General features: G+C 58.8%; 1 protein-coding gene and 1 long non-coding RNA gene across 5 annotated transcripts in view; one reads left to right on the top strand and one right to left on the bottom strand.

Moving 5' to 3' along the window:
• Positions 1-22,949, top strand: part of CYGB (cytoglobin) — a 41,139-nt gene that overhangs the window by 2,291 nt on the left and 15,899 nt on the right. The window lies entirely within an intron of this gene.
• Positions 13,045-22,933, bottom strand: LOC119713142 (uncharacterized). Of its 4 annotated transcripts, none has more exons than XR_005260086.2 (3): positions 22,505-22,933; positions 15,152-15,234; positions 13,045-15,004 (listed from the first exon to the last, which is right to left on the bottom strand). It is a non-coding gene; the product is annotated as an uncharacterized lncRNA (long non-coding RNA). The 4 variants fall into 4 exon arrangements; XR_005260085.2 differs by lacking the exon at positions 22,505-22,933 and adding an exon at positions 20,642-20,865; XR_005260087.2 differs by lacking the exon at positions 22,505-22,933 and adding an exon at positions 20,020-20,433.

A 22,949-nucleotide genomic window follows, 5' to 3' on the forward strand; every position in this document is an offset into this window, starting at 1 on the left:
TGCACCCTTGTGGAGAAAAGGTCCATTATTGGAAATGGAAATGAGACAAATCTGAGCCTGAAAGCAGAAAAACGAGTATGGATGAAAGCCTGATGTACAACAGGTGTTGATCCTGAAGTGGGGGATCCAGTTTCTGGGGGTGTTTGGCTAAAGACGTGCTCTGTGAACACAAAGGTGCCTGGCTCCCTGCGCCGCAGTAAGCTTCCTACGCTGGCATTACGCTGGGTGACTAACTGATCTGTCTGATCTGGCTGCTGAGTCTGTGAAGACAACACCCAGCCTTGTCCCGAGGAGCCGCATTGCCCAGGAGCTCAGCCTCTGCTCCTGGATCCCCTCCGATGGCTGGGGACGGCTGCGAGGCCCCTCTCCAGGCAAGGCGGTTGAGTTCCCAGGGAAAGGCAGCACTGCGTCGTGTTTATTTCTAGTGCCTGGATCTTCCTGGCCTTGTTCCTATTTTAGTACCTGATTTTTTTTTTTTCCCACAGCACAGATTTAACCTGACTGACAAGTTCTTTGCTTTTTCGAAACACGCCGCGTTGCTTCCTGAAAGTCTCTCTTACAAAGTCAGTAGGCTGTGAGAAGCACTTCTGCACAGAGTGGCGAGAAGTTTGCAAAGAAACACCGGTGTATTGTTAGAAATGAACAGCTTCCAGTGTAGGTAGCTGGCTGCAAGGTCTTCCCCAGCCCTCTGTGCTCTCCGCTAGCTGTGAAAATCCTTGTGGGCTGCCCTGGTGGGGAGCACAGGGCCACGAAGGGAGCAGCTGACAGTAAGTCCCGTGCCCTGCCCTTGTGGGAGCTGGATTCCCGGCCCTTGTGTCCTGCAAGAGCCTGCTGCAGGGTGTTTGACCTGGTGGGAAGGGAGAGCAAGAGGGCAGGTGATGATAGGGAATGGATGTAAATAACACTGCCTGTGTTGCAATGGCCTTTGCCATCTATGAAGATGTGGCTGGCAACCTGCCTGCTTTTAGCCTTCCAGAGAAGCAGATACGTAAAACTCAAACTAGATTTAGCCTTTTAAATCCCCAAGGGACATCAAGGTTTAAAATAAAGCAGCTAAAATCCTGCCTCGTGCAGCGTTTGGATCCTGGAAGGACGGAACCATCTTAATCCATCTGAATTTTGTGGTGGAAGCTGCTCACACCACAGAGTAACTGGCTGCTTATTCTCAGAAAGGTGCCGAGTAATGAACTGACTCAACTAAAAACTCAGGTGAATGGTGCTAGCTAAGCGTGCAGCAGCTTGGCTGGATTTATTCATGATTGCAGCGCATAAATCGCATAAATCATCTTTCCATCCTGCTCTGGAAGCAGAACAAAGACCCCGCATGGGGAGAGGAGGTGGTCACTGCCTCCCCCGTGCCCTTTTCCTTAAATCTCTCCAATTTTGCCTGCGTGGCTCCATCAGGTTTTCTCAGCTCTTCCCTTTAGAGGGCGTTCCTGCTGCACACATCGTGGGGCGAGCTTCGCCCAGGAGCTGCATGCAGCAAGGCGAAGCCTCCCAAAGGTCAGCAGGAGCTGGGGGTGGCTCGGAGCCTGCCCAGGGATGCGAGCAGCCTGCTCGGGGTGCTTCTGGCTCAATGCGCTCTGCTTCCTCAGGCGGTTGCCAAGCTTCTCCCAAAGGCAATTTGGACATAATTTTGATGGATTTCCTGTGGCTGCTCTCCATTAGTTACGGTGTTTTCTTCCTCCAGCCTCTTTGAAAGGACTTCTATTTTTGTTGAGCAAGTAAAGAAAGTGATTAAAAGGGCACGGGGATCCGCTACGTGGGATCACTCGGGGGCTGCTCCCAGCTTCTTCCCACCAGGTCATCTGGAGTGGATTACTTCCTCCAGTAGGTCCTGCACTAGATTAAGACCTTACCCTTCTGTTCTCTGGAGGTTTTAGCATTCTCCAGTCTTGCAAAGCCACAGCATCACTCTGCAAAGAAGTCTGAGCGCTGCTGTAGAGTATTTGGTTATCCCCAGATCAGAGCACAGGAAAAGGGGCAGAGTATATGACTGAGAAGGGGAAGGAAGAAAGAAAACTAAACAGAAATCGATGACAGAACCCCTCCAACTTCGGCTGGGCTTTGATCCCACGCTTGAACTGAAGGATGAGGTCTCCTCCCTGTTTCCCACCCTTTTTCCCTCTTGGCTGCCTGTGTGTCTGCCTGGGGAGCAGCTCTCCATGCTGAACTGATAACAGCTCGCTTCTCCCCGTCCCACCCTGCAGCCAGGGCTCCACAACGCCTGGAGGAACAAAGCGTCAGCCTCAGAGCCACCCTGCTGGGGTTAGCATCTTCGACATATGGCCGGGGGAAGCGAGCGGGGTGTTTGAGCGCATTACGGAGCGAGTCCCCCACGGCTAACTGCAGCTGGCAGGCAGCAGCCCCCTGCGTGGCTGGAGCTGCGAAGCACGAGGAGAAGCTGAGGTGTGGGGGTAACGGGATCGGTGCTGGTCCCTGCTGTGCGCACAAAGAATGGTCCCCTGGGGTTTGGCTGGGGAGTGCTCGCTGGTGTTTCAGGTGCTGGGCTTGTAAGGGAAAAGGATCAGCGGTGTTGAGCTTTCCATGAGCTCCCAGATCAAATCCTGCTGCTTCAGATCAGTCCCAAGCGATGCGAGGAAGGCTCGGTAGCAGACAGGAGCAACATCTTCCCCCACAGGACAGGGCATGCTGCAAACAAAGCATCCTCCCCTTCCCCCAGCAGCAAAGCCCTTAAGCCTCCGTTGAATGTTAAATGAAACTCAAACCCGCTCCTCCACAGCCTGTCCTGTATGCTTAAAGAGAATTTTAGCGGCCTCGGAAATGCTCTGCTGTAATTGGGGCCTAAAAAAGGCTGAGCTTTGTGCTTCCTTCCACTGCTCCTCTTGTTTCTTGCCCCTTTCTTCAATGGGGTTTTGGGCACGTTGCAGCAAACCTGGTCCCAAGGTGCTGTCCGCAACGGCGATGGGGAACAGAGCTTAAGATCGTACTGGGGGAAGGAGACAAGGCTGTTTAATTCCAGATCTGATGTCCCACACAGACAGTGGTCAAAGCTTACCCAGGCTGTGCTCACAGCTTTGTCCCTGGGCTCAGAACAGAGCAGGCAGCGCGTTGTCCTGAGCCCAGGGACAGTCCTGGGGCCAGACGGACGTCTTGTTGAAACAGCAGCAGGAGGAACCCAGCTCCTTCATCAATGAATGCGTTTGTTTAAAGTATTTATCCTCAGAGCATACCCAGATGGGTACGGCTACACAAAGGCACTCGAGGATGGTAGGAAAAACTTCAGCTCTGAAGCGAGTGAAAGCAGGAGCAAGGCTTCCACCGCTGGAGACCTTTAAGGCCAAGCCAGATAAGCAGCTGCCAGGAGCTGACCTTGCTTTGAGCAAAGAGCTGGATCCTCTCTATTTTCTGTGTCAGCCTGCAAGATTAGAGGCACAGGAGTGAAGTGGTGTAAAAACATCTAGGCAATACTAACGAGGAAATTCTCAGGTCCTCTTCCATCACAAGCAGCGTTTCTGTTTGCCTGGATTGCTCAGCCGAGCAATGCAAAGTGCGCTGTCATATGAGCAATATTTCACCTATCGTGCTTAGATAGAGGAAATATGCCAGGCACGCACGGAGCGAGCAGGCAGATTCGTGCACGTGATTAGCACAAGCTGCCCCGAGGTCAAGCGGTGGTGTTGGAGGACACCACGAATCACCAACACGTCCTCCTTCTGGAGGCTGGAAAGGGAGAGCTGCGCAGGTTGTACCCCTGGCTCACCTCTTGCTTCCCGTTGTGCACGCTGGATGAAGGAGGTAATTGTTTAGGGGTACTTCTAGGAATAGCATCTCTGCTGGTTTCATTGCTTACTGGGGAAGGATGTGTTTAAATGAGGAAAGGTCACGTTGTTTTAGGTCCTTTGAGGTCATTTTTCTTGCCCTTTTGCGGGGGAAGCAGGCTGAGTGCCTAAAGCTGACCGTGTCCAAGGTGGCAAACTGAGGTCTCGCTGGATTGCAGAGGGCAGCTGGTCCCAGAGCTGAGCGATTCCTCCTGCTGTAAGAGCCTCTGGTGAGGACAGTGCCCAGGTCACATCTCCTGGAGTGAGCCCTGATCAGACCGGGGGCTGCCCAGCACCGTGTGCTCTTTCCAGGTATCGGTTTTGAGCATCCACCAGTGGATTTTCTCCTGAATGGAGATTTCAACCAACTCTTCATGAACACATCCAGTGCCCCTGTGGACCCGTAACGCCCCTTCCCTCCTGTGGGGGACCAGCCTCCTGTTTGTCCTCTACCTGGCTCTTGTTGCTTCTGTTTGAGCGGCCCCAGGTTCTTGTCTGGGAAGAGATCCTGAGCAGTCCCCCCCTTCCCACCCTGCCTGTGCCAGCAGAACCTACGGATCTACAAATCCTCTCCTCCTTTCAGGCCCCCGAGCCTGCTCTCTTCAGGACAGATCAAAGCAGGAGGCTAGCGTTGTTTCAAACCACGGCCTTCCTACAGAATGTGCTCTATCCACTTACAGATGGCTTTTATGGGCTCTGAAGCCTCCCGTGGATTAGCCCACGGTTGCCTGTGTAAACATTTTCTCTATCCCACATCCTGCTTCCCCAGCACGTCTCATGCTCACGGCTCCGTGCCTTTGCTCAGTCCAAACATCCTGCAGAAACCTCTAGCTCTTCTCAACAACCTTCCCCCCCAACCCCAGCTCCTGCCAGGTTGCGAGCAAAGCTCCTCCAGCCCAAGGCAGCCCCCAAATTCTTGGAGACCTGCCCGAAGAAGAGATTCACGCACCCTTCCTGCAGCGGCTACCACCACGTGCACCGTGGCTTTGCTGGTGACCCCATGCTCTTGTCGTTGCGTAAAGGTCGGTGTGCCTTCAGCCATCTCCTCCTGCACGTCCCCAGCGCTCTCCTTTCTCCCTTTCTCCCCCCGGCTGTCATCTCCAGCAGCCTCGCTGCTGAAGGCGGTGGGCGGGCGAGTGCGCGCCGCGGGAGATGGCTGATCTTCCCCAGCTCCTGTGCTCGGGGATGGCAGAGCGCAGGCACTGTGAAATCCTCCTCCACCTTTTCCTTGTGTGTTAGGGGCAGGAAGCATCATTGTGCACACCCTGCGCCTTGGGGAGCGCTGCTTGGGGTTGTGTGTGTGTGCGGGGAGCTGGATGTGCACCGTTTTTTGCAGAAAATGGGGGCTGTGCTTGCTGGCACTCCAACACGGACACACAGAGCAGAGGCTGGGTGCTCTCAGGGTGTCCCCTTCCCCTGCTGGGACACGACCCAGGTTTGCAAGGGGGGAGACAAATGAGGCAGGGCTGGCTTCCCAAACTGCAGCACCTGATTTCGCAGAAGCCGTGCGTGCAGCGCTGCTGACTTAGTGCAGCTGGCAAAAAAAGTGAACACAGCGCGCAGGAACACACACACATACCCCGCTCCCAAATCATTATTTAAACAGTATAAAGTTCTCTGTAAATGTTTAAAACAACACCAGGATTGGGAGGGGAAGGAGGAAAGACAAACAAGTTTGCTGTTTGAGCTTTGCAGAAACAACCCTTAATTTTTGGCAGGGCTTTCTTCACCCAGAGGATCCAGCTGCCAACACGCGTTGGGAGGCTCCAAATTCATTATTACTTCCCCAACCTCTTCCTCCAAGAGGCTGCAGTTTGGCACTGGTGCTGCTTTTGATGTCGGGGCTTGGCCAGCACCTCGTGCTGTAGGATCCCGGTTCACAGCCAGGGCATCTCCGCTCGGGGTCAGGGGCTGCGTGCTCCCTGCGAGGTTTTTCCTTTCCCAAACCTAAAATTCACAGTGGTCAGACCTCAGCAGGAGCCGGGGCTGCAGCAGGAGCTGCATCCTGGCTTGGCTCTAGGCTGAGGGGGACTTGGGGATCCGAAGCCCCGGGTATCGAGGGCTTGCCGGGGACCAGTGTGTGCCCTCCAGCCTCTGGGTGGATCTGATGCTCCAGATCCTGTGCCCCGCAGCATCTGTCCTGCTCTTCAGGGCATTGCCCCCAAGGGATCCCAGGGAAAGGGGCTTCTCAGCACGGGGGAGATTTGGGGCTGGGAAAAGGCTGCGTGTGGGGACACAGGAGAACGAGCCCCGCTGGTGGGTCCTCCTGCCTCCCCGGAGCCTGCTCCCGGCACACCAGCTCTGTGCAGAACCTACACCGAGATAAAAGAGCCCGGCACAGCGTGAAGCCTTCCTCCCCGTCAGCAGATGGTGTTTGCGGACTTCTCGCGCGTCGCTGCGACAGAACGGCCCGGCCCAGCCAAGAGGCGGAAGGAGAAGCTGCAGCCTGCTCTGGGGAGCTCTGCGCACCCGACCTGAGATCCTGGATGGGTGACAAACGAGCCCTTGCTTTGTCAAGGATCGCATTTTTGTTTTATTTTGCCCGCGTTCGGCTTGCTGAAGAGCTGCCACCACCTGCCTGCAGCCCCAGCCGCTGCAGCGCTCGCGGCAGCCCCCTGGGAGCTGGTGGCCGGGGCTGCGATGCGCAGTGAACTCCACGTTACCTTCACGGCACAACCTGAGCACATCCCAGCTGGAGTCAACCTGCTGTCAGTGCCTCAGGCTTCCCAGCTCAGCGCTAGGGATGTCCTAGGAGTGAACCCTACGCGCTCCGTGCCTGAAAAGCCTTGCGGCAGGAGGAAAGGCGCGATGCCCCCGCTCGGGCGAAGCGCTGCGGTGGTGTGAGATTGGGGCTGGCAGCTCCCTGAGCAGGTCTGGTTTCACCACGGCGTGTTAAAATGATGCCCGGGGAAGGTGGAGCTGATCGTCCGTCAGCCCTGGTGCCATCAGATGGGGCTGAGACCGCTGGGTGCTGTCTGTGGTGGGTGGGCACACAATTCAGACCTCGGTCCCGAGCAGGGCGAACACGGAGCAGCTCCGTGCTGCCGGCAGGCTGCCTCCTGCAGCCTCGGCGGAGGAAGGGCTGCCTGCCCCCCTCCCTGGTCCCTGAAGCAGAGCCGGAGCTCTGCCTGCTGCATCAGCTCCCCGCGCTGCTCTGCTCCTTCCCCCGGCACTCGGAGGCTCCGTCTGCTCCAGCTTTTCCCCTCCCTGAGAGCCTCCGAGCCACAGCAATCCAGGAAGCGACCCCTGGGCATGACAGAGGCTGGTGCAGGCTTCATCCTCCATACCTGGGGGATATTAACCCCTTGGGGAAGGGGGTTATGTATATTTGTAAGCTCTGCTTTCCCCGGAACATGGCCAGCTCCACCCGCTCTGCCTGCGTAATTCCCTCCTCGCCAGACCCCAGCAGGACCAGTTTTCTCACAGCCCTCACCAAGCCCTGACAAACCCCAAAAGCCCTTTCACAACAAGCTGTGCATGTACTCGGCATGTCCCCTATTGCCACCACCTCCCCGCCTGCTGACAATAGGCACGGCAGGCCCGGGCAGGTAGCAGGGTGCTGGATGTGGATGCAGGACCCGAGGTGGGGGTCAGCCAAAGTGCGCTCTTCCCTGCGGCGCTGCCTTCAGCGAGGGAAGGGATCTTTCTTTAGCTCCTCTTTCACTCCAGGCTTTCGGAGCGGTGCCGTATGGCTGCTGTCAGGGAGTTCATTACTCTCTGTCTGCGCCCCCTCCCTGCAGGGGATGGCTTTCGCTGCAGCTGAGCCCTGGCGGTTTTTCTCCCCGGGGTTTCAAGAAGTTTCGTTCCACCCATGAGAAGTGCCAGGCGTCGGGGGAAGATTTGTTTCTTGGCAGCTGTTCCCGTTTTGCTCTCGAAAACAGATGCTGCGCTAGGAATGCACCGTGACTAAAATTCCTCGGGGCTGCTCAGGTCAAATAGCAGCAGCAGGGGAAGCAGGGGGGGCAGGAGAGCAGCGCGGCCGAGCCCTTGCCCTTCTCTCCGGCTTCCCCTGGCCAAAAAGCCGGGGATGAGCGGTCGGAGGGAGCCAGGAGTTAGAGCTGGCTCGTGTTTGGCTGTGCCTGTGCCTGCTGTGGGGAGCGAGGGAGCTGCAGAGCCCCGGCAGCGTTGTTTTTTTGTGCCTGTGATGGTGCCCGACCCCTGGGGGCGCAGAGCGTGCCCCCTCCGTCTGTTTTGCGGAGGGCTCGGGGAAGCTTTCCGGATGGGAGGCTGTGACAGGCGGTGACAGTCGGGGAAAAACACAGGCAGCCAAAGGTTTCGGGGCTGTCAGGGAGCGTGACAGGCAGGTTCACAGCCCCGGCAGGCCTTTGGCTGCTTGTTTGCTTCTGCCAGGGGAAGCGATCCTGCGCCCTGACAGCCGCGGGCTGCGCTCCTGCAGGGCAGGGCAGGGTGAGGGGCGTGAAGCTGGCAGCCTGGCCACGGGAGGAGGTGGCTGCAGGACCGCAGGATGCTGAGGATGCTCTCAGGACATCTCTTCCTGATGCCCAAGGGACCGGTGAGGCGTGCAGAGACCCTCGAGCCTTCATCCCTGCCGGGCTGAGGAGCACACCGTGCCCGGCCAGCCCCAGTGCGCTGCCCTGACAGCCCCTCGGTGCCACTGCAGAAGGGGTGACCCCACAGAAACAGGCCTCGCCTTGTTCCCAGGCTAAAAGAAGGGGCTGTGTGACTTAAAAACCTGCAGCTGCTCTCCCTCTCACCTCCCCCCGGCGCCTGCAGTAGCTGTCAGCACAGTGACTTCCTTGATGCCGGGCGATGTTTTTCCGCGCACGCACCCAGCTCCTCAATTAAGTTTCTCGGCCGCTTCCTCCAGCGATTCAGGCTCGGCCGGTGGAAGGGGATTTGTTATTCTGGGCACTGGCGGAGAGGCACCAACTGTGATAATACCAAATTGGTTGTGCTTTCCAAGCACCGACATTCCTCACTCCCTGCTCCTCCTCCTCGGCACGGCCCCGAGGGCTCGGCACCGTGGTGATGGGGTGGGTGCTGTGGGTGCAACCCCTCTGCCGTGGGGCAGGGTCTCCCTAGGGGTGTCAGGCTGGCTGTACGTGGGTTTAGCTGCGGGAGGAGCTTCTCCCTTCTTGTTTTCCTCCTCCTGGTCGCTCCATGCCCTGGTCCTCCACGTGCAGGAGGGGGATGCTGCGCGGTGCGCTCCCACCCGTCCCGGTGACCCTGGGGCTGTGCGGAGCTGAGAAAGGGAAGGGGAAGGATCCAGGATGGGTGGAGGGGCTGAGAAATACGGGGTACTCGGGGTGATCGTGGGAAGATTTATGGTGGATCAGGAGAACATCATCTCCCGCCAGCCCGGCTACGCCCTGGCTCTCTGCTGGTGGGAACGGGGATGTTTTGTGGGCGGTTTGCAGCGCGTGAAGCATGAGACTGCAGCACTGCCGGGGTCGGGAGGGCCGCAGGGGTTTGTCGGGAGCCCTGCCAGTGGGGTGAAGCTCCTAATTCCCCGCACTCACTCCTGCCTGAGTCCTCCCGGGCCAAGGAAAACTTGGCCAGGCAGAGCAGGGCTGCAGTTGTGCCTTTGGCAGCGTGGCGTGGTCGCGGCTTGAGTCCAGCCTGGGTGGAACGAGGTCCTTTGGGCTCGTGCTGCTGGGCAGCCTGCTGATGCCTGCTCGTGGGCTTCCCTCTGGGCTTCTGGCCCCGCAGCACCATCCTGCTTCGGGATCTCAGCACAGGCAAGAAGGAGAACCCAGCGGGAGAGGACGACCTGTGCTTTTGGAGGGTTTCTGTAGGATTTGAGCCACCTCCAGGCCTGTTCTCTCTAGCACGATGACCTGGTGCCAAAGGCATTGCATCCCCGTGACAAATCCCATCGCTGCTCCGCTTGGGAAGAAATGGGTGAAGCAGGACGGAGAGCCCAGGTTGCTCGCTACCAGCTGTCTGTCCAAGCAGTTGCACAACACTGCTCCGGGGTTAGCGAGCGAGAAACATCTGGGAATAATCGAAGCTATTTAGGCTCTGGGAAAGCATGGCTGGAGAAAGTTTGGAGGCAGCAACTTGAAAGCTCAGCATTGTTAAAAACAGCCTGGAAGCCCTGGAAATTAAAACTAGGGTAGCGTCTATGAGGAGCGAGGAAGTATCGAGAGGAGGATCCGATGCCCTCCGAGGAGCACAGAGGAGCCAGAATGAATTGTAGCGCTCGAGCCTCTGCTGAGCCACAGGGCATTAAAAACGTCTTTGGAACAGGCAGCCTGCCTTTCCTGTGGTTTGCACTGGCAAAGGAGCAGAGAGAACGACCAGGGCTCTGTCTTAACAGCAGCCTGGGGAGTGGAAATAGGGTTTAATGACGGCTCAGAGCAAAGCCTCCGACAGCTCAGCGCTGCCCGCAGCGAGCGGTACCTGCCAGGCTGGCTCCGGGAGGACGCGGGGCGTGCGGGAGGCTTTGGGGCTAAACCACGGCCGTGGCAAGGAGCCCACGGGCAGAACAGGGAGGGGGGAGAGAGCTGCAAACCCCAGGCTTTGCTTTCCGGGAATCATCCTGTCCTCGTGCCGGAGGATGCCCCAGGGACGGCGGCCGGGAGCGGGGTCCGTGGGGGCATCCGTCCGGCACCGCTGACCCCAATCCCTCCCTGTGGGGACCTGGGGGCTGCTTCCCGGCAGAGGCTCGGGGACAAGCTCCTGGCACTGGAAATCCCCTCTTCCACCATCGCTGGGGAATCGAGGCTGTTGCAAGGAAATGCCATTTCTGCTGATTTATCGGAGCTTTCATCTGGGAGGGCCTGTCTCGGTGACTGCCGCTCCCTCTTCCTCCCTACCCCAGCCCCCAGCATCTCCAAGAGACGGAGGACGGGACGAGCAGCCAGCCCAGGAGCCCTGGAAACGGTTAAAGATTTGGGGAGTCCAGATCTGCCGCATCTTCTGTGACAATCTGCCCTCCCCAGCATCCTCGTAAATGAGAAACCGCATAAGCCTCACACTCTATTATTGCTATGGAGCATTAGAGTCTCTCATTTAGGATAAACATTCTCATCTCCAGCAGAGCATGAATAACATTAAATGAGATAGTTAAAATGTTTCAGGCCAATTATAGCCCTGGTGTAACTTCGGCAGAGTTGCACCGGGGATTAATTTGATCCGGAGAGCTCTGCCTCCTGTTCCGAGCTGGGATTCCAGCGCGGGTAATTACATCCTGCCTCCCTGCACTTCCTCTGGAGTTTTAATTGGGTTGAATGGACCAAATCCGCAGCAAGTGTAAATCAATGTAATTGAGCTCTCTCTGGAGAGGAACCCTGCTGGTTTACACCCTCAAATCTGGGCCAGCCTTCTCCCTTTCCCCTTCCCCAGGCTCCAGCTGCCCGGGGCTGGCTGCTGCCCTGACCCAGCGCCAGCCTCCCGCCGAGGACTCCAATTCTGCTCTTTTCACCAAATCACCACTTTTCCATGCTGCCGCTGGCAGCCCGGAGAGCCCTGCCACCGCGTCAGAGCAGGTGAGGTCCGCGGGTTTCCACCCTATGCTGGAAACCCAGCACAGGTCCTGGATCCCAGGCTGCTGCACGGAGCCAGGCAGCTGGACGGCGTCCCTCTGCCGTTCCCGGCCCTCTTAGCAAATCAGTGTTAATGAGGGACATTTGACCCTCTCTTTCCCTGAACAGCCCCAAGCAGCATTTTTGTTCCATGAGATAGTTAAGAAGCTTGAAGCAATTTCCTCCCCCCTGTTCCCCCTGTTTCTATTGTAGCTTTGCTTTTCTTTTTTTCCCTTTTATTATTATTTTTTTTAATTCCTCAAGAAAATGACAAGTTTTTGGATGCAGGAAACCTTCGGGACGCCTTGGGGCGGAGGACAGGGAGCAGCGTTTGACGTGCAGGGGATGGAGCAGGCGGACCTGGCGAGGTGGGGCCCCGGCTCCCTCGGTCCATCAGTTCGACCACGTGCGTGATTGAGGAGGGAGGGTCGGAACTGGGGAAGTGCTTTCCTAATTTAAATTAGGAATTTAATTGCAAGGCGTTATCTCGCAGGGTTGGAGCCTATGCAGAGCCGTACGTCCCCCATAGCCAACCGCATACAGGGGTGACGGGAGAGGGAAGGGAGCTGGGAACGCTCTCCCTCGCAGATTTCCAGGCCTTTCTGCTGCTGTGTGGTCCCTTTCCCTTCTCACGGACCAACGATGGAAGCAGGCAGCCAGATAAGCCCCGGGGAGCCCAGCCCAGCACGGCCCCAAAGCTTCGCTCGCTGTGAGCCTGCGCGGGACCCACCGGTCCCCCCCCACCTCCAGCAGCCCCAGCTGTGCCCAGCCCGCTCCCGCTTTCATTTCCCATTCGGTTTTTCCCAAAGTGTATTTTCGGGAGGCGGAGATGTCACAACCCTTCCTTCCTCCCCTCCTCGGAGGGGCCACGGTGGCAGGACCGCAGCCCCAAAGCCTCCTGGCCCCGCGGAGAGCTGCCCGTGGCCCTGCGAGGGCTGGCACTGCTGCTCCTTGGCACTGCTGCTCCTTGGCACTGCTGCTCCTGCCTCCGTCCTGAAGCTGCGGGGTGATGCAGAGGAGGAGGGTGAGCGAATTCCCACCCCATGAGCACCTCCTGGGACCCTCCCGCCTCTCAGCACGGGCAGCGGACACCTCGCGGGCCAGCAGCCCCGTTGGGCTCACCCCGCTTAGCTCAGCCGCTGGCTGCAGCTCCCTGAGCATAAATAAAGAGCATTTCTCACCAAATCCGCCCTCCCGGAGCTCCCCAGGCAGAGAGCTGGCCCTGCTGCAGGGCTCAGGAGCCCTTTATCCCCCAAATCTCCGACCTCCCCCCGTGTAGCCGACATTTGCTCGCCGGGTTGGCAGCGCAGTGACCCCGCTCCCCGCAGCACCGTGCCATTTTCAGGCTGCGTCCTTTCCATTTGGCCCCTTGCTGTCCTTTCTATTTTATTATTTTTTATTTTTTTTTCTCATTTTCTGGGATAACTCTGCCTGGCCTAACCCTGCAAACAGGCTCTGATTCAAGGTTTTGGGGCTGTCGTGTCCCCAGTGCACGTGCGTTTCTTTTGGGGTTTGTCCCCATCCTGCTCCTGACCTTGCCTGAACGCGGCTCCTGCTTGTTGCTCGCCACCGGCCGCCCAGAGCTGAAGAGGCTCAGCCCCGACGCCTCCTGCAGCTCAGCCCCTGACCTTTCTTTTCCCTTAAATCAATACAGAAAAGCCGTGCTGCAGCAATACCGGCACGTCAGGGGAGCCCAGGTGATTTATCTCAGCCGAGGAGCTGATGCTGCTTTTGAGGCTCCAGTGCAGCCAAGCTTTTATTTCTCCAGCCCCCATCTCTCCTGCGCTGCCTTCGGTTCATGTGCCTTTTATTCATCATCCCCTGACCCCCCCTGCTCCTGGCATTACCGACTCTCCGTCTTGCTTTTAATCTGCTCTCAAATGAAGGCAGCTGCGGGTAAAACACCGCTTTTATTCTCCCTGCACATCATAATTCCTTTATGGAGAAAAAAAAAATAATGATAATTAAAAATGTTGGAAGTGAGTTGAGGTTTTTTAATTAAAAAGCTTCAGGGGAAAAAAAAAAATCTATTAGGAAACCTCTGGAGGCGTTTGTGAACTTGTCATTGCGGAGAACCAAGCCCCTGGGGGCTCTTGGAGGGCTGGCTTTGCCTCGGTGCCAGGGAGGGCACCCGGCGCTGGTTTCTCCCCACTACACATCAGGAGCTTCCCTCTCCCCCTCGCCGCATCCTGCCTGTGGCCACCAAGGGTGGTCAGCTCTCCCGAACGGCCCGTTCTGGGTGGAAAAGCCGCGTGTTTGGCACCGAGCGTTGGCTCTGGCTGCGGTGAGGCCGGTGCAGCTGTGCCCGCGGCAGGGATTCTGCTGTGTAACCGCTTCGCCCGCCAAAAACGCAGGGCCCCGTCTCCTCCCGCCTCATGCCCATCAGCAAAAGCTGTGGGAATTGCTTTTTCAGCGAGGTCGGAGCTGATGTTTGCAAGTCCCCCGGCCCCGAAGGCGGATCGATGCGCGCCGATAGGCTTTTCCCATCAGAGCATTTATTTTTCCAGCAGGACACCGAGTTCTCAAACGAACGGAGGCTCGCGCAGAGATCGCCTGCCTCGCTTTGGCAGCAAACGGGAATATTTCTCTTTATTCCGAAACCAAATTTTTGTGGCTAAATAGAGCCGAAAATATATCTTCCCCCCCACACCCCCTACCCCCTCACCATCTCTCCGAGACGCGAGACAGCTCTGACTGCCGAAAGCAACTCTTCCCTGCCGCAAATGGACCAAAGAAACCCAGCACGAGCCCGGTGCTTAGCAGAAGCAGATGCGCCTCTAATGCTGTCATCTACAGCAAGCTGCGCCTGCAAACTGATCTTTTATTAACGAATTTGTGGAGCTGGGAGAGCTGCGGGGGCCGCGCCAGCCCCGCCGCTGGGAGGGGGCCGTGCCAGCGCCCCGTGCCCGCGGGCTGCGGCGCGGCTCCCGGGGGGCATCGGCAGGGGGCTGCTGGCTGCCCCCCCATGTGCTCCCTGCAAAACGGGGGAATTTGTTTCTTCTGCCAGCATTTAGCCCCGGTTCCCCTTCAGCTGCAGGAGGGGAGCCGGGGCGATGGGATTTTGTCGGTGTTGTGGCTGCCGGTGCAGAACGGAGCGGGGTTTTGGTTTTTTTTTGGGGGGGTGTCAGCGTGTGCCAAGGTGGGAGGCTGCAGGAGGAGGAGGAGGAGGAAGGGTTGGTGGCTGGCTGGGAGCTGTTTGGGCAGGGTTATCAGGGAACTGGTCCAAGGGAAGGCAGGGCAGGGCGATCCCACGAGCCGCCCGTGGGCGTTTGGCCAGTGCTTTGCAGGCTGGGGACGGTTAGGAAATATGTCCCTGCCCCAGCCCAGGCCAAGGAATCCTCAGCCTCAACACCAAAGGTGTCCTCGCAGGGCTGAGATCACTGGGACCTGCAGACGGAGAGCCTGGAGCTGTCCTTCACGCCCTGGGGTCGTGGTGCAGGACACGAGGCTGCAGCAGCCCCCACGTGCCCTGTGCCCGCCCCAGCTGGAGCCCCGCGGGCTCTGTCCCCAGGAGATGTCCCCACGTCGGGGCAGCAGGCAGGAGGCTGGGGAGGAGAGGCTGGATGTGGCCTCACCTGGGACCCGGGCTGCTAGTGGGAGTGCCAGAGAAATCGGCTTTTCCCTTCCGATCCGGCCAATTCGGGCTCTGAGCGCTTCTCTCCTTTCCTCCCCCCGGGACCAGCAGCTTTTCCGAGCCCTCAGAGCCTCACCAACAGGCAACGAGACCTAGAAATCCTGGGGGAAACACAGAGCAACCACCATTAAAACACAGGTAGAGCCCGTGAGCAACAGGGCAGGGCAGAAAGGCAAAACCCATTTATTTATTTTTTTTCCCCGATTTCCCCAAAGCTGCTTGGCTCCCACCTACCAGCTACATCCCACCTGGTTTGACTCCGGAGCGCTGCTACGTGGTGCCAGGGTCGGAGCCAGCCTCCCTCCTGGGCTCTTCCTCTCCCTCGGGGTGCCTGGGGATGGAGGAGAAGGGGTGAGCTGGGGCTGGGGGGCCGCTGCAGCCCCTCTGTGCTCGTCTGCCTTTCTAAATGCTAACTGGCTGCAAGAAAGGGAGGCTTTGCACCCAAGGAGCTGAGCCCTCAGTAGCAGGAAAATCCCACATTTTCCCCATTTTTCCCCCATCCCTGCAAAGCAACGGGCAGAGGACAAGGGTGAGCATCCCTTGTGGGGTGGCCAAGCACCTCGACTAAAGTCCCACGAGGTATTGCTGCAAATATGATGAGTTTAACCAACAAATACCATTATTATTATTATTATTCCAGGAAAAGAAAGAAATCACACAAGCCCTCCTTCTCCCCCTCTTCCCAACCAGTGATCCCTTTACCGTGGCCCATCCCGAACCGGGTCAGTGCGTGAAGCCCAGCAGCGGTTCCATCCCGGTGCCATTCACAGGCAGCTGCCACGGCCCCGGGGTGCTTTTGGGTGGCAGGAATTTGAATTTCGGGTGCCCACGGCACCTGCCTGGATCTGGGAGGCCGGAGGAGCCAGCGGTGCCCAAGCATGTGGGGAGGGAGCAGGGGCTCTGCCAGCAGCACGTCCCCGTGCCAGTGCCAAGGCTCCGCACCTCGGCTGTGCCTTCAAACCTCCATCCCCTGCCCCACCGGGCTGAAATAAGGCAGTGGGGTCAGAAGCTGCCTGGGGAACAGCCACAGGTGTGTGCGTGGTGCTTGCTGCCCGTGGGAGCCCTAGGGGAGAGCGTTTTGATGCTGTGACTCTCGCCCTGCCCTGCTCCTGGTGCCCCCTTCCCTGCGCGAGCTGCACCCGAAGGCGATCGGTGTGATGGTTCAGCAGGTGGTGGTGGAGGGGAATTGGTGCGTGGCTGCTTGGGGGCCAGGTGTTGGCATCTCCTCTCAGTGAATGTGGCTGAGCCGTGCCCAGGAATCGCCTGGAGCCACCGGAGGGACCCTGCAGAGCCCGGAGCAGGGGCTGAAACCCATCCCCGCCTGCGGGTACCCGGCACGTCGCTCTTTTCCAGCGCAAGAATCTGGGGTCACTTCCAACATCTCGCTCAAAAACCAGGCGAAAAAGCCTGAGACTCCCTCTGAGTCACTGGCATGTTGTTACCAAGGACACTAAGGTTCCTGATTTTGAAGAAGAGATTAATTACATTCTGCAAATAGACATTTTATCTGCATTGAAGAGCAGCGAGGGCTGGTTCTTGTAGAGTAGCTCATTATGTATCAGCAGGTAGTATTGTGACAGATGTAGGAATCCAGTCGCATTGTCACTTGGGCTTAATCATCAGAAAGCTGCCTTCCCCGGGTCAGCTTCTAGTGAGGATTTGTAATATTTACATAGCACTTGGGGCTGGCTTCTCTATTGCCGGAGTCTGTATTCGCTCGTCAGTCTCTCATTATGCATGTGCCAGTATTAATTGCATTTAGAAATGAGATTCTAAAGGAGAAGTGAGAGCTATTTAGACCTCCATTCAGCTTGAAAGACAGCAGCTTTCTGTGTGACAGCTCTCGAGATGTTCTTGTGCTCAGCTCTCTCTCCAGCTGAAAAGCAGGTGTTGGAGAGAGTTGGTGTCGGAGCCACTGTATCAGCACTGCCTTTTGTGCATGCCCAGACATTTATATAACAGGCGGTATAATGACTCCGCAGAAGTGGCACAGAATTGACCCTTGTGGTACTGGATTAAAGCGCAGCAAGGCAGCGAGCAGATCTGCTCTCCTGCTTTATAGATATTAGGGGGGAAGCTGGTGCTAAAGCCAGCTCCTGCCTTGCCTCCCGTGGAAGGAGGTGGGTTATTTCCCTGCTGCTGGGTTCGGGGGGTTATTTATCAGCCCGGCTGTGCCTGCAGCACTTCGGAGCTGTACTTGTGGCCTTGCTAATGTATTTAAAGTCGCACAGAAATTCAGCTGACACTTGTCTGTGCATGCCTGCTGCGCGCTGATTGCTCCAGCCCGGAGATGCGGAGCCGTGCGCCGCTGCTGCTGGCTGCCAGCCGTGCCTGGCGCTGGAAATGAGGAGGTCACGTCCTGCTTCCCAGAGGGGATGGAGCTGGGAGGTGGAATCCAGATGATGCCAAGCTACCGGCTCTGTTTTCTTCAGCCCAAGGTGCAGAGGGTCTGGTCTTGCCTTGGGGCGTGGGGCGCGATGAAGGTGTCCTTGTGGGGGGAGAGGTTGGTGCAGGCACCGAATGCTCCCTGTCCCTGCACCCTCTCCCAGTAAAACAACCCTCCTGGGTCTGGGGGACTTGTTCCTGCCCTGCTGAGGGGGGCTGAGAAAGCAGCAGTGAGGGCAAAGCCACGTTTCCCTTCCCCAAAGCTCTCCTTTCGCTTTGCCTTGGCCCAGCCCTGCACCACGGAGCCCCCATCCTGCTCCCTCCTCAAGTTGCCACCTGCAGGACGTGTCCCCTCGCACTCCTGCCTCTTCCCTGCAGGCTCCTTTGGGTGCTCCCCTGCTGCCTTGGGTGCTCAGCGCCCTGCGTGCCGTGAGCCAGCACCGAGACCAAGCTGTGGGCCAGCGGCACCTCTGTCTCCCCAAACCCCACATCTCCAGGAGCTGCCCCTGCCCGGCGAACCCCAGCAGGGACCAGAGGGGAAGATCTCGGGGAAGGCAAGCAGAGCAGACATCCAGAACCAGCCCGGGATGTTCTCACTGAATATCCCATAAACCAGCGAGTAAATCACTGCTCCATGAGCAAACCCAAGGGCTGAAGCCCAAGGAGCCCCCCTGGACCTCCCCGCCCCTCTGTGTCCAGGTGAGCACATCGCTTCCAGCCATCGGGCTGCCAGGAGGAGACCCTTCAAACCTTTTTTTTCAAGACGGTGGGAGCCAAATCCAGGGACCAGCCTGAGCCCCCAGCCCCATGGCTGAGCACCCCAGCCCTGCCAGCACGGGCCAAGGACACCCCGCGCTGTCCCCTGGCAGCCCCAAGGCTTATAAATAGAAGACGGGACGTGAAGGAGGTCAATGAGCGGGGGATTTTACATAATCTCTTCTTGCCTGTGCTGTTCATTTGTGTCCTTTGCCCAGGACGCACGCCCTGCTTGGCGCACGGGGACGTCAGAGCCAGAGGGACGCTCCCGTGCCGCGGCAGCTTGATCCCACACAACGTGTGCTCTCCTGCCTTCTTCCTCGCTCCGCGCTGGTTTTCGGAGAGATCTTTAATCCAGGGGTCATCCCGAGCAAGGCACATCTGATGGAAATCCCAGCCTCCCTGCTGGATGGGGGCCCCGGTGGCTGCCTGGCCTGAGCCTGCTCCTTTCACCCCCCAGCACCCAGCTGAACTGGAGGCCACCGGAGGACACTGCCTGCCCTCCCCCGTGCCCGTCCGAAGCCTTGCTCCCTTCTGCCCGTAACATTTCTCCACAGTCCCTGATGGGCAGCGCTTCTTGCTCTTCCTCCTGTCACTTCTATTTTCCAGACGACGAGAGGCTGGAGATGAATTCTCTCCTGGCATAAACCTGTCAGCGGAGCTGCAGTGATTTATGCCAGCGCAGAGCGAGGTGGGTAGATGGATGACCAAAATAGAGCGAGCAGAAAACCTGTTACCTTCCCCTGCAGGAACAGGTTTGTTCTCTGCCACAGAGCCGCTGCGGGACTCGCTGGGATGTGACTGCTGCTCTTTTAAGTTTGGATCGCCGGTGGTCTCCAGCGATGAGAGCAATTAATCTCCAAAAGAAGTAACCCAGCAGCGCACGGCTTCTCACGCCTGTCTGAGAGCTGCAGTGGGGCTTGGAGGGAGCTTCTCCTGGCTGCCTACCTGCGGGTCCTTCCCGTGTGCTGCTCGGGGTCCTGTGCCGTGCCAGGGAGCCCTCACGCTGTGCCCAGCCTCAAGCTGCCAGCACCAGGCACGCAGCCCTGGGGCAAGGCTCAAACTGCAGCTGGAGGTGCCTCAAACACCCCCTGGTGCCCCCCTGACAGCCCCACGCCTGCAGTGAGAGCGTTTGCCCAGGCACCAAGAAGCCTTTAACTCAGCCGGGGGTGCAGGTAGCACAGGGAGGGCTGGCGGGCGCACAGGGCAGGAGATGCCTTCCCTGCCTCGAGTCCTGCTTCTCCTTGCCCCGACTTAATTGGCTCATTAAGTGCCAATTTGACCTCCCCACTTTCAGATGTCTCCAGTCTCCGCTGGTAAATAGATTTGCGCGTCTACAGCGGAAACCTCGAGCTGAGCCTGGCGGTGGAGAGGGCGGAGAGCCTTGGACGGGAGCAAAGCTCCCTGCCGAGAGCCGCGGGGAGCCGCAGGTAGCCACGGCCACCGGCACCGTGCCCGTGTCATGGTGGGGACACGCAGAGCCCACCCCATGGTCCCAGGTCCCTTCCCATCTGCTCCTGGCTGGCACCTCCACACCACACATCTCCCAAACCTCCTCCGTACTGAGACCCTCAGGCAAACCTCCCGGCGCCCCAGGGATGGGGCAGGACCTTCCCGTGGCGAGAGTGCAGCGGGTGAAGGTTGGGGGCTCGGCGCTGCTGGGGTGTCCCTGGTCACGTCCCCGTGCCCGAGAGCACTGCGTGGTTTCCTCCCCAGGCAAATTGCCCCACAAACGGACAGGCCTGAGCCCACATTTCTTCCTTGCTGGAGGAGAAAACACATCCCACAACGCCCGGCACAGGGGCTCATTGCCTGGTGACCCCCGGAGCACAGAATCCAGAAAGAAACCAAACCCCTCCAAGGACGGGCTGGGCAAGCGGGACCCCCCCCACCCCACCCCAGGGGGCCACCCTCAGTTCTGCTGCCCCAAATTTTGGGGGGGTCCCCGAGGAGCCGGGGAAGGGGGAGGACGTACGGTTCCACTTTGTTGAAGAAGCGGCGGCGCAGCATCACGACCAGCGTGCCGATGAGCAGGGCAGTGGTGCACATGGCGCTGCCTCCATCACCGCGCAGCACCGACGCCCCTCGCCGCCCTCCCCGAGGGTCCCCGGGGGCTGGCGGCCCTGCCCGGCTCCCGCGTCCTCCCCGACTGGCCTGTCCCCAGCGGCCACCCCAAGGCTCTCCTTGGGGCTGGCTTTAGGAGGAATTAGAGCAGGATCAGGAGTAATTAACGGGCAGCAAATGAGGACGCTCGCCTCTGACCTTCGCACTTAATTGTTTGTGGCACGCCGTGCTCGCGCCATGGCTGGGCACCCACCCCAGCCCTCGGCCATGAGGGCTCTGGGGGGGCTCCTGGTGCTCCCAGCCTCTTTCCACCCCCTCCATCCCATTTCTCCCCTCTCCTCCTTGCCCCCACCAGCCCATCCCGGCACCCATCGTGGCCAGGGCTGGGGGCTCCCCTCTGCTCCCCCCTTTCCTGCCTTCCTCCCTCCCCTCCTTGCCCACTTTCTGCCCACTCCTCCCCTCTCCCTTTCCCTCTGGCTCCTGCCTCATCCCGCTCCCCCCTTCCCGGCTCGGGTAATCTGACAGGCTCAGACCTGCGTGTAATTCCCCATGGATACGTCTCAGCCAGCTGATCCTGAGACCTTGTCTGCATCCTCCCCTCGCCCCAGCTTTGCCTCCTCCTCCCCGCTCTCGGCGGCACGCACACCTCTCCCCCAGCACGGAGCTGGCCCCACGCTCCCTCCCCAGGTCCCTGTTCCCCTTTTCCAGCTGGAAAACCGATTCCCCACGCAAAAGGATTTTGAAATCGGGGTCAAACCCAAATAACCTAGCCTGGTCCTGGTTCATCAGCTGATGGGATCTGAAACAGAAAGCGATGGGGAGCTTTCTGGGAAGCCTGGCTCTGCTGGGGCCAGAGATGCTCTGCGAGCCCAGCCACCGCAGGAGCCTGGGACGGCGGTGATTAATCCCTGCTCGATGGCAACATCCTCTTGGATTGCTCCAAACCTCAAAAACAACAGCCATCAACAGCACTTGAAACAGCAGCAAAGCCAAATCCCTCCGAGCCTGTCCAGTAAACAGTTCCAGGACCTGAACGCGGGGGTCGGATGAGGGTGGAGAGGATGGAGCCGGCCTCCCTGCTGGCTCCGGAGGGATGGGAAGCCTTCAGGAGCCTGTGCCAGGAACACCCCGAGCATCCCCTTCAGCCAGACCGAAAGGAGAGGGAATAATTCCTCCCAGACGAAGGGGCAGGCTGCAGGGGCGCGGGGCACTGGGAACCCCAGCCCGATGCCCTGGGCAGCCACGCTGGAGCACTCGGGGCTCCCAGGAGCACGTTGGGGTATGCTGCGAGCTCCTCGAAGCCAAATAAACAGCGAGTGCTGGCTGAGCCAGAGCCCAGGAGACTGGAAGGACCTTCCCTGCCCTGGCAAGAGGCAGCGCAGCTTTCGTAATCCCCGGGAGGGCGTCGCTGCGTGAAAGCCCCTCGCCCCTGGCCGGGTGACACCGCGAGGTCCCCGCTCTCGTGCCCCAGACGCCATCGGAGGTCCTGAGAAAGCTCAGCCCATGGCAAGGCCCAGGCAAAGTCTCCTCTGGGGACCCGTTTCCACCCTTCCCACCTCCGCACCCAACCGGAGGGGGACACCACGGGCTGACCCGTGCCTGGCACCGGGCAGGGCGCGGGGACACGGGGTCGGGGCTGAGCCGGGGCCGTGCTGACCCCCAGCACCCCAAGGGGACAGGCGGAGGGGCTGGGGGGGAGCCCAGCGGGGTGGATTCGCCCACCCAGCACCCAGGTGCTGGCTCCTGGGTTTATTTGACATGCAGTGAACTCACCGGCCGAGCCTGCCCTGCGCCGGAGCGTATCACTTCCAAACACACTTGATTGGCACGGCGAGATGCTCGGTTCAAAGGCAAAGTAATGTGAGCAGATTAGTTAATGCTTCTTGCCCTAGCCCTTGAGAGCAGGGCTGGAATGGCAAGGCAGACTTAATGGGTTTTGAAGGCTTTTCTTTTTAAGATATGAATCAATGAATCCGTACGGGGAGCATGGATAATGTGATCGGAATAAGAAACAGGGCTCGGCTTTGAACCTGAGCGAGGTCCCTGACAGTGTTTACTTCATGTCCTGGCACCAAATGCAAGATGACATGAATATATTAGCTTGCTGGCTTTCCTGAGCAACCCCTGCCACAGCCAGGCCGGCTTCAGGAAGGAAAAGAGCAGCAAAGAGAATCTGTTTGGAAGTGCCGACTTGTTTTCCAATCGCCCTGTCAGCCTCGCTTACTGCCGACGTGCCGGGCTGTCACAGGGCTGCTGGTGCTCGGGCACGGGGTGCCCAAATCCTGCCGGGAGCCCACGGAGAGCTCGATATCCCACCGCTGTGGGCTCCAAGCCCTTCGGCACCCGGGTGGCGAGGAGGAACCCTTGCCCCGCGGCGCGCCGTGGCGCACACTCACCGCTTCCTACCCGAGCGCCTCTTGCTTCATCCCCGCAGCTTGCAGCACGGAGTTTCAGTTCCCGAAAAGCTCGGTGGGGAGGGTTGTGGGGGGGTTGCAGCAGCTCCTGGGATGGGATCAGGTTGGTCCCGGGGGGGGAAACGCTCACCAGGGGCTGCCTCAGCAGCTTCTGGCCCCACTCGCCAGCCGAGCCCCGTGCCGAGCCCCGCTGACCTCCCCACTTCCCTTTTTTTCCCCCTTGGATTTCTCAATGTTTGTTTTTTCAGGTTGTGCGGCTTGGTAGGGATTTTTTTGGGGGGGTGAAGGAGGGGGTGACACAAGATGGGACATCCCCATCTCACCCACCTTCCTCCCCTGTTCCCGCAGCAGCTGCCGGCCGTGTTTGCCCATCATCATCCCGCGCTCCCTGCGCCGGAGCCTCAGCAGCATTTTCCACCCCAGCCAC

This window comes from Anas platyrhynchos, chromosome 19, assembly GCF_047663525.1.
Source record: "Anas platyrhynchos isolate ZD024472 breed Pekin duck chromosome 19, IASCAAS_PekinDuck_T2T, whole genome shotgun sequence".
In the NCBI taxonomy this organism is placed as follows: domain Eukaryota; kingdom Metazoa; phylum Chordata; class Aves; order Anseriformes; family Anatidae; genus Anas; species Anas platyrhynchos.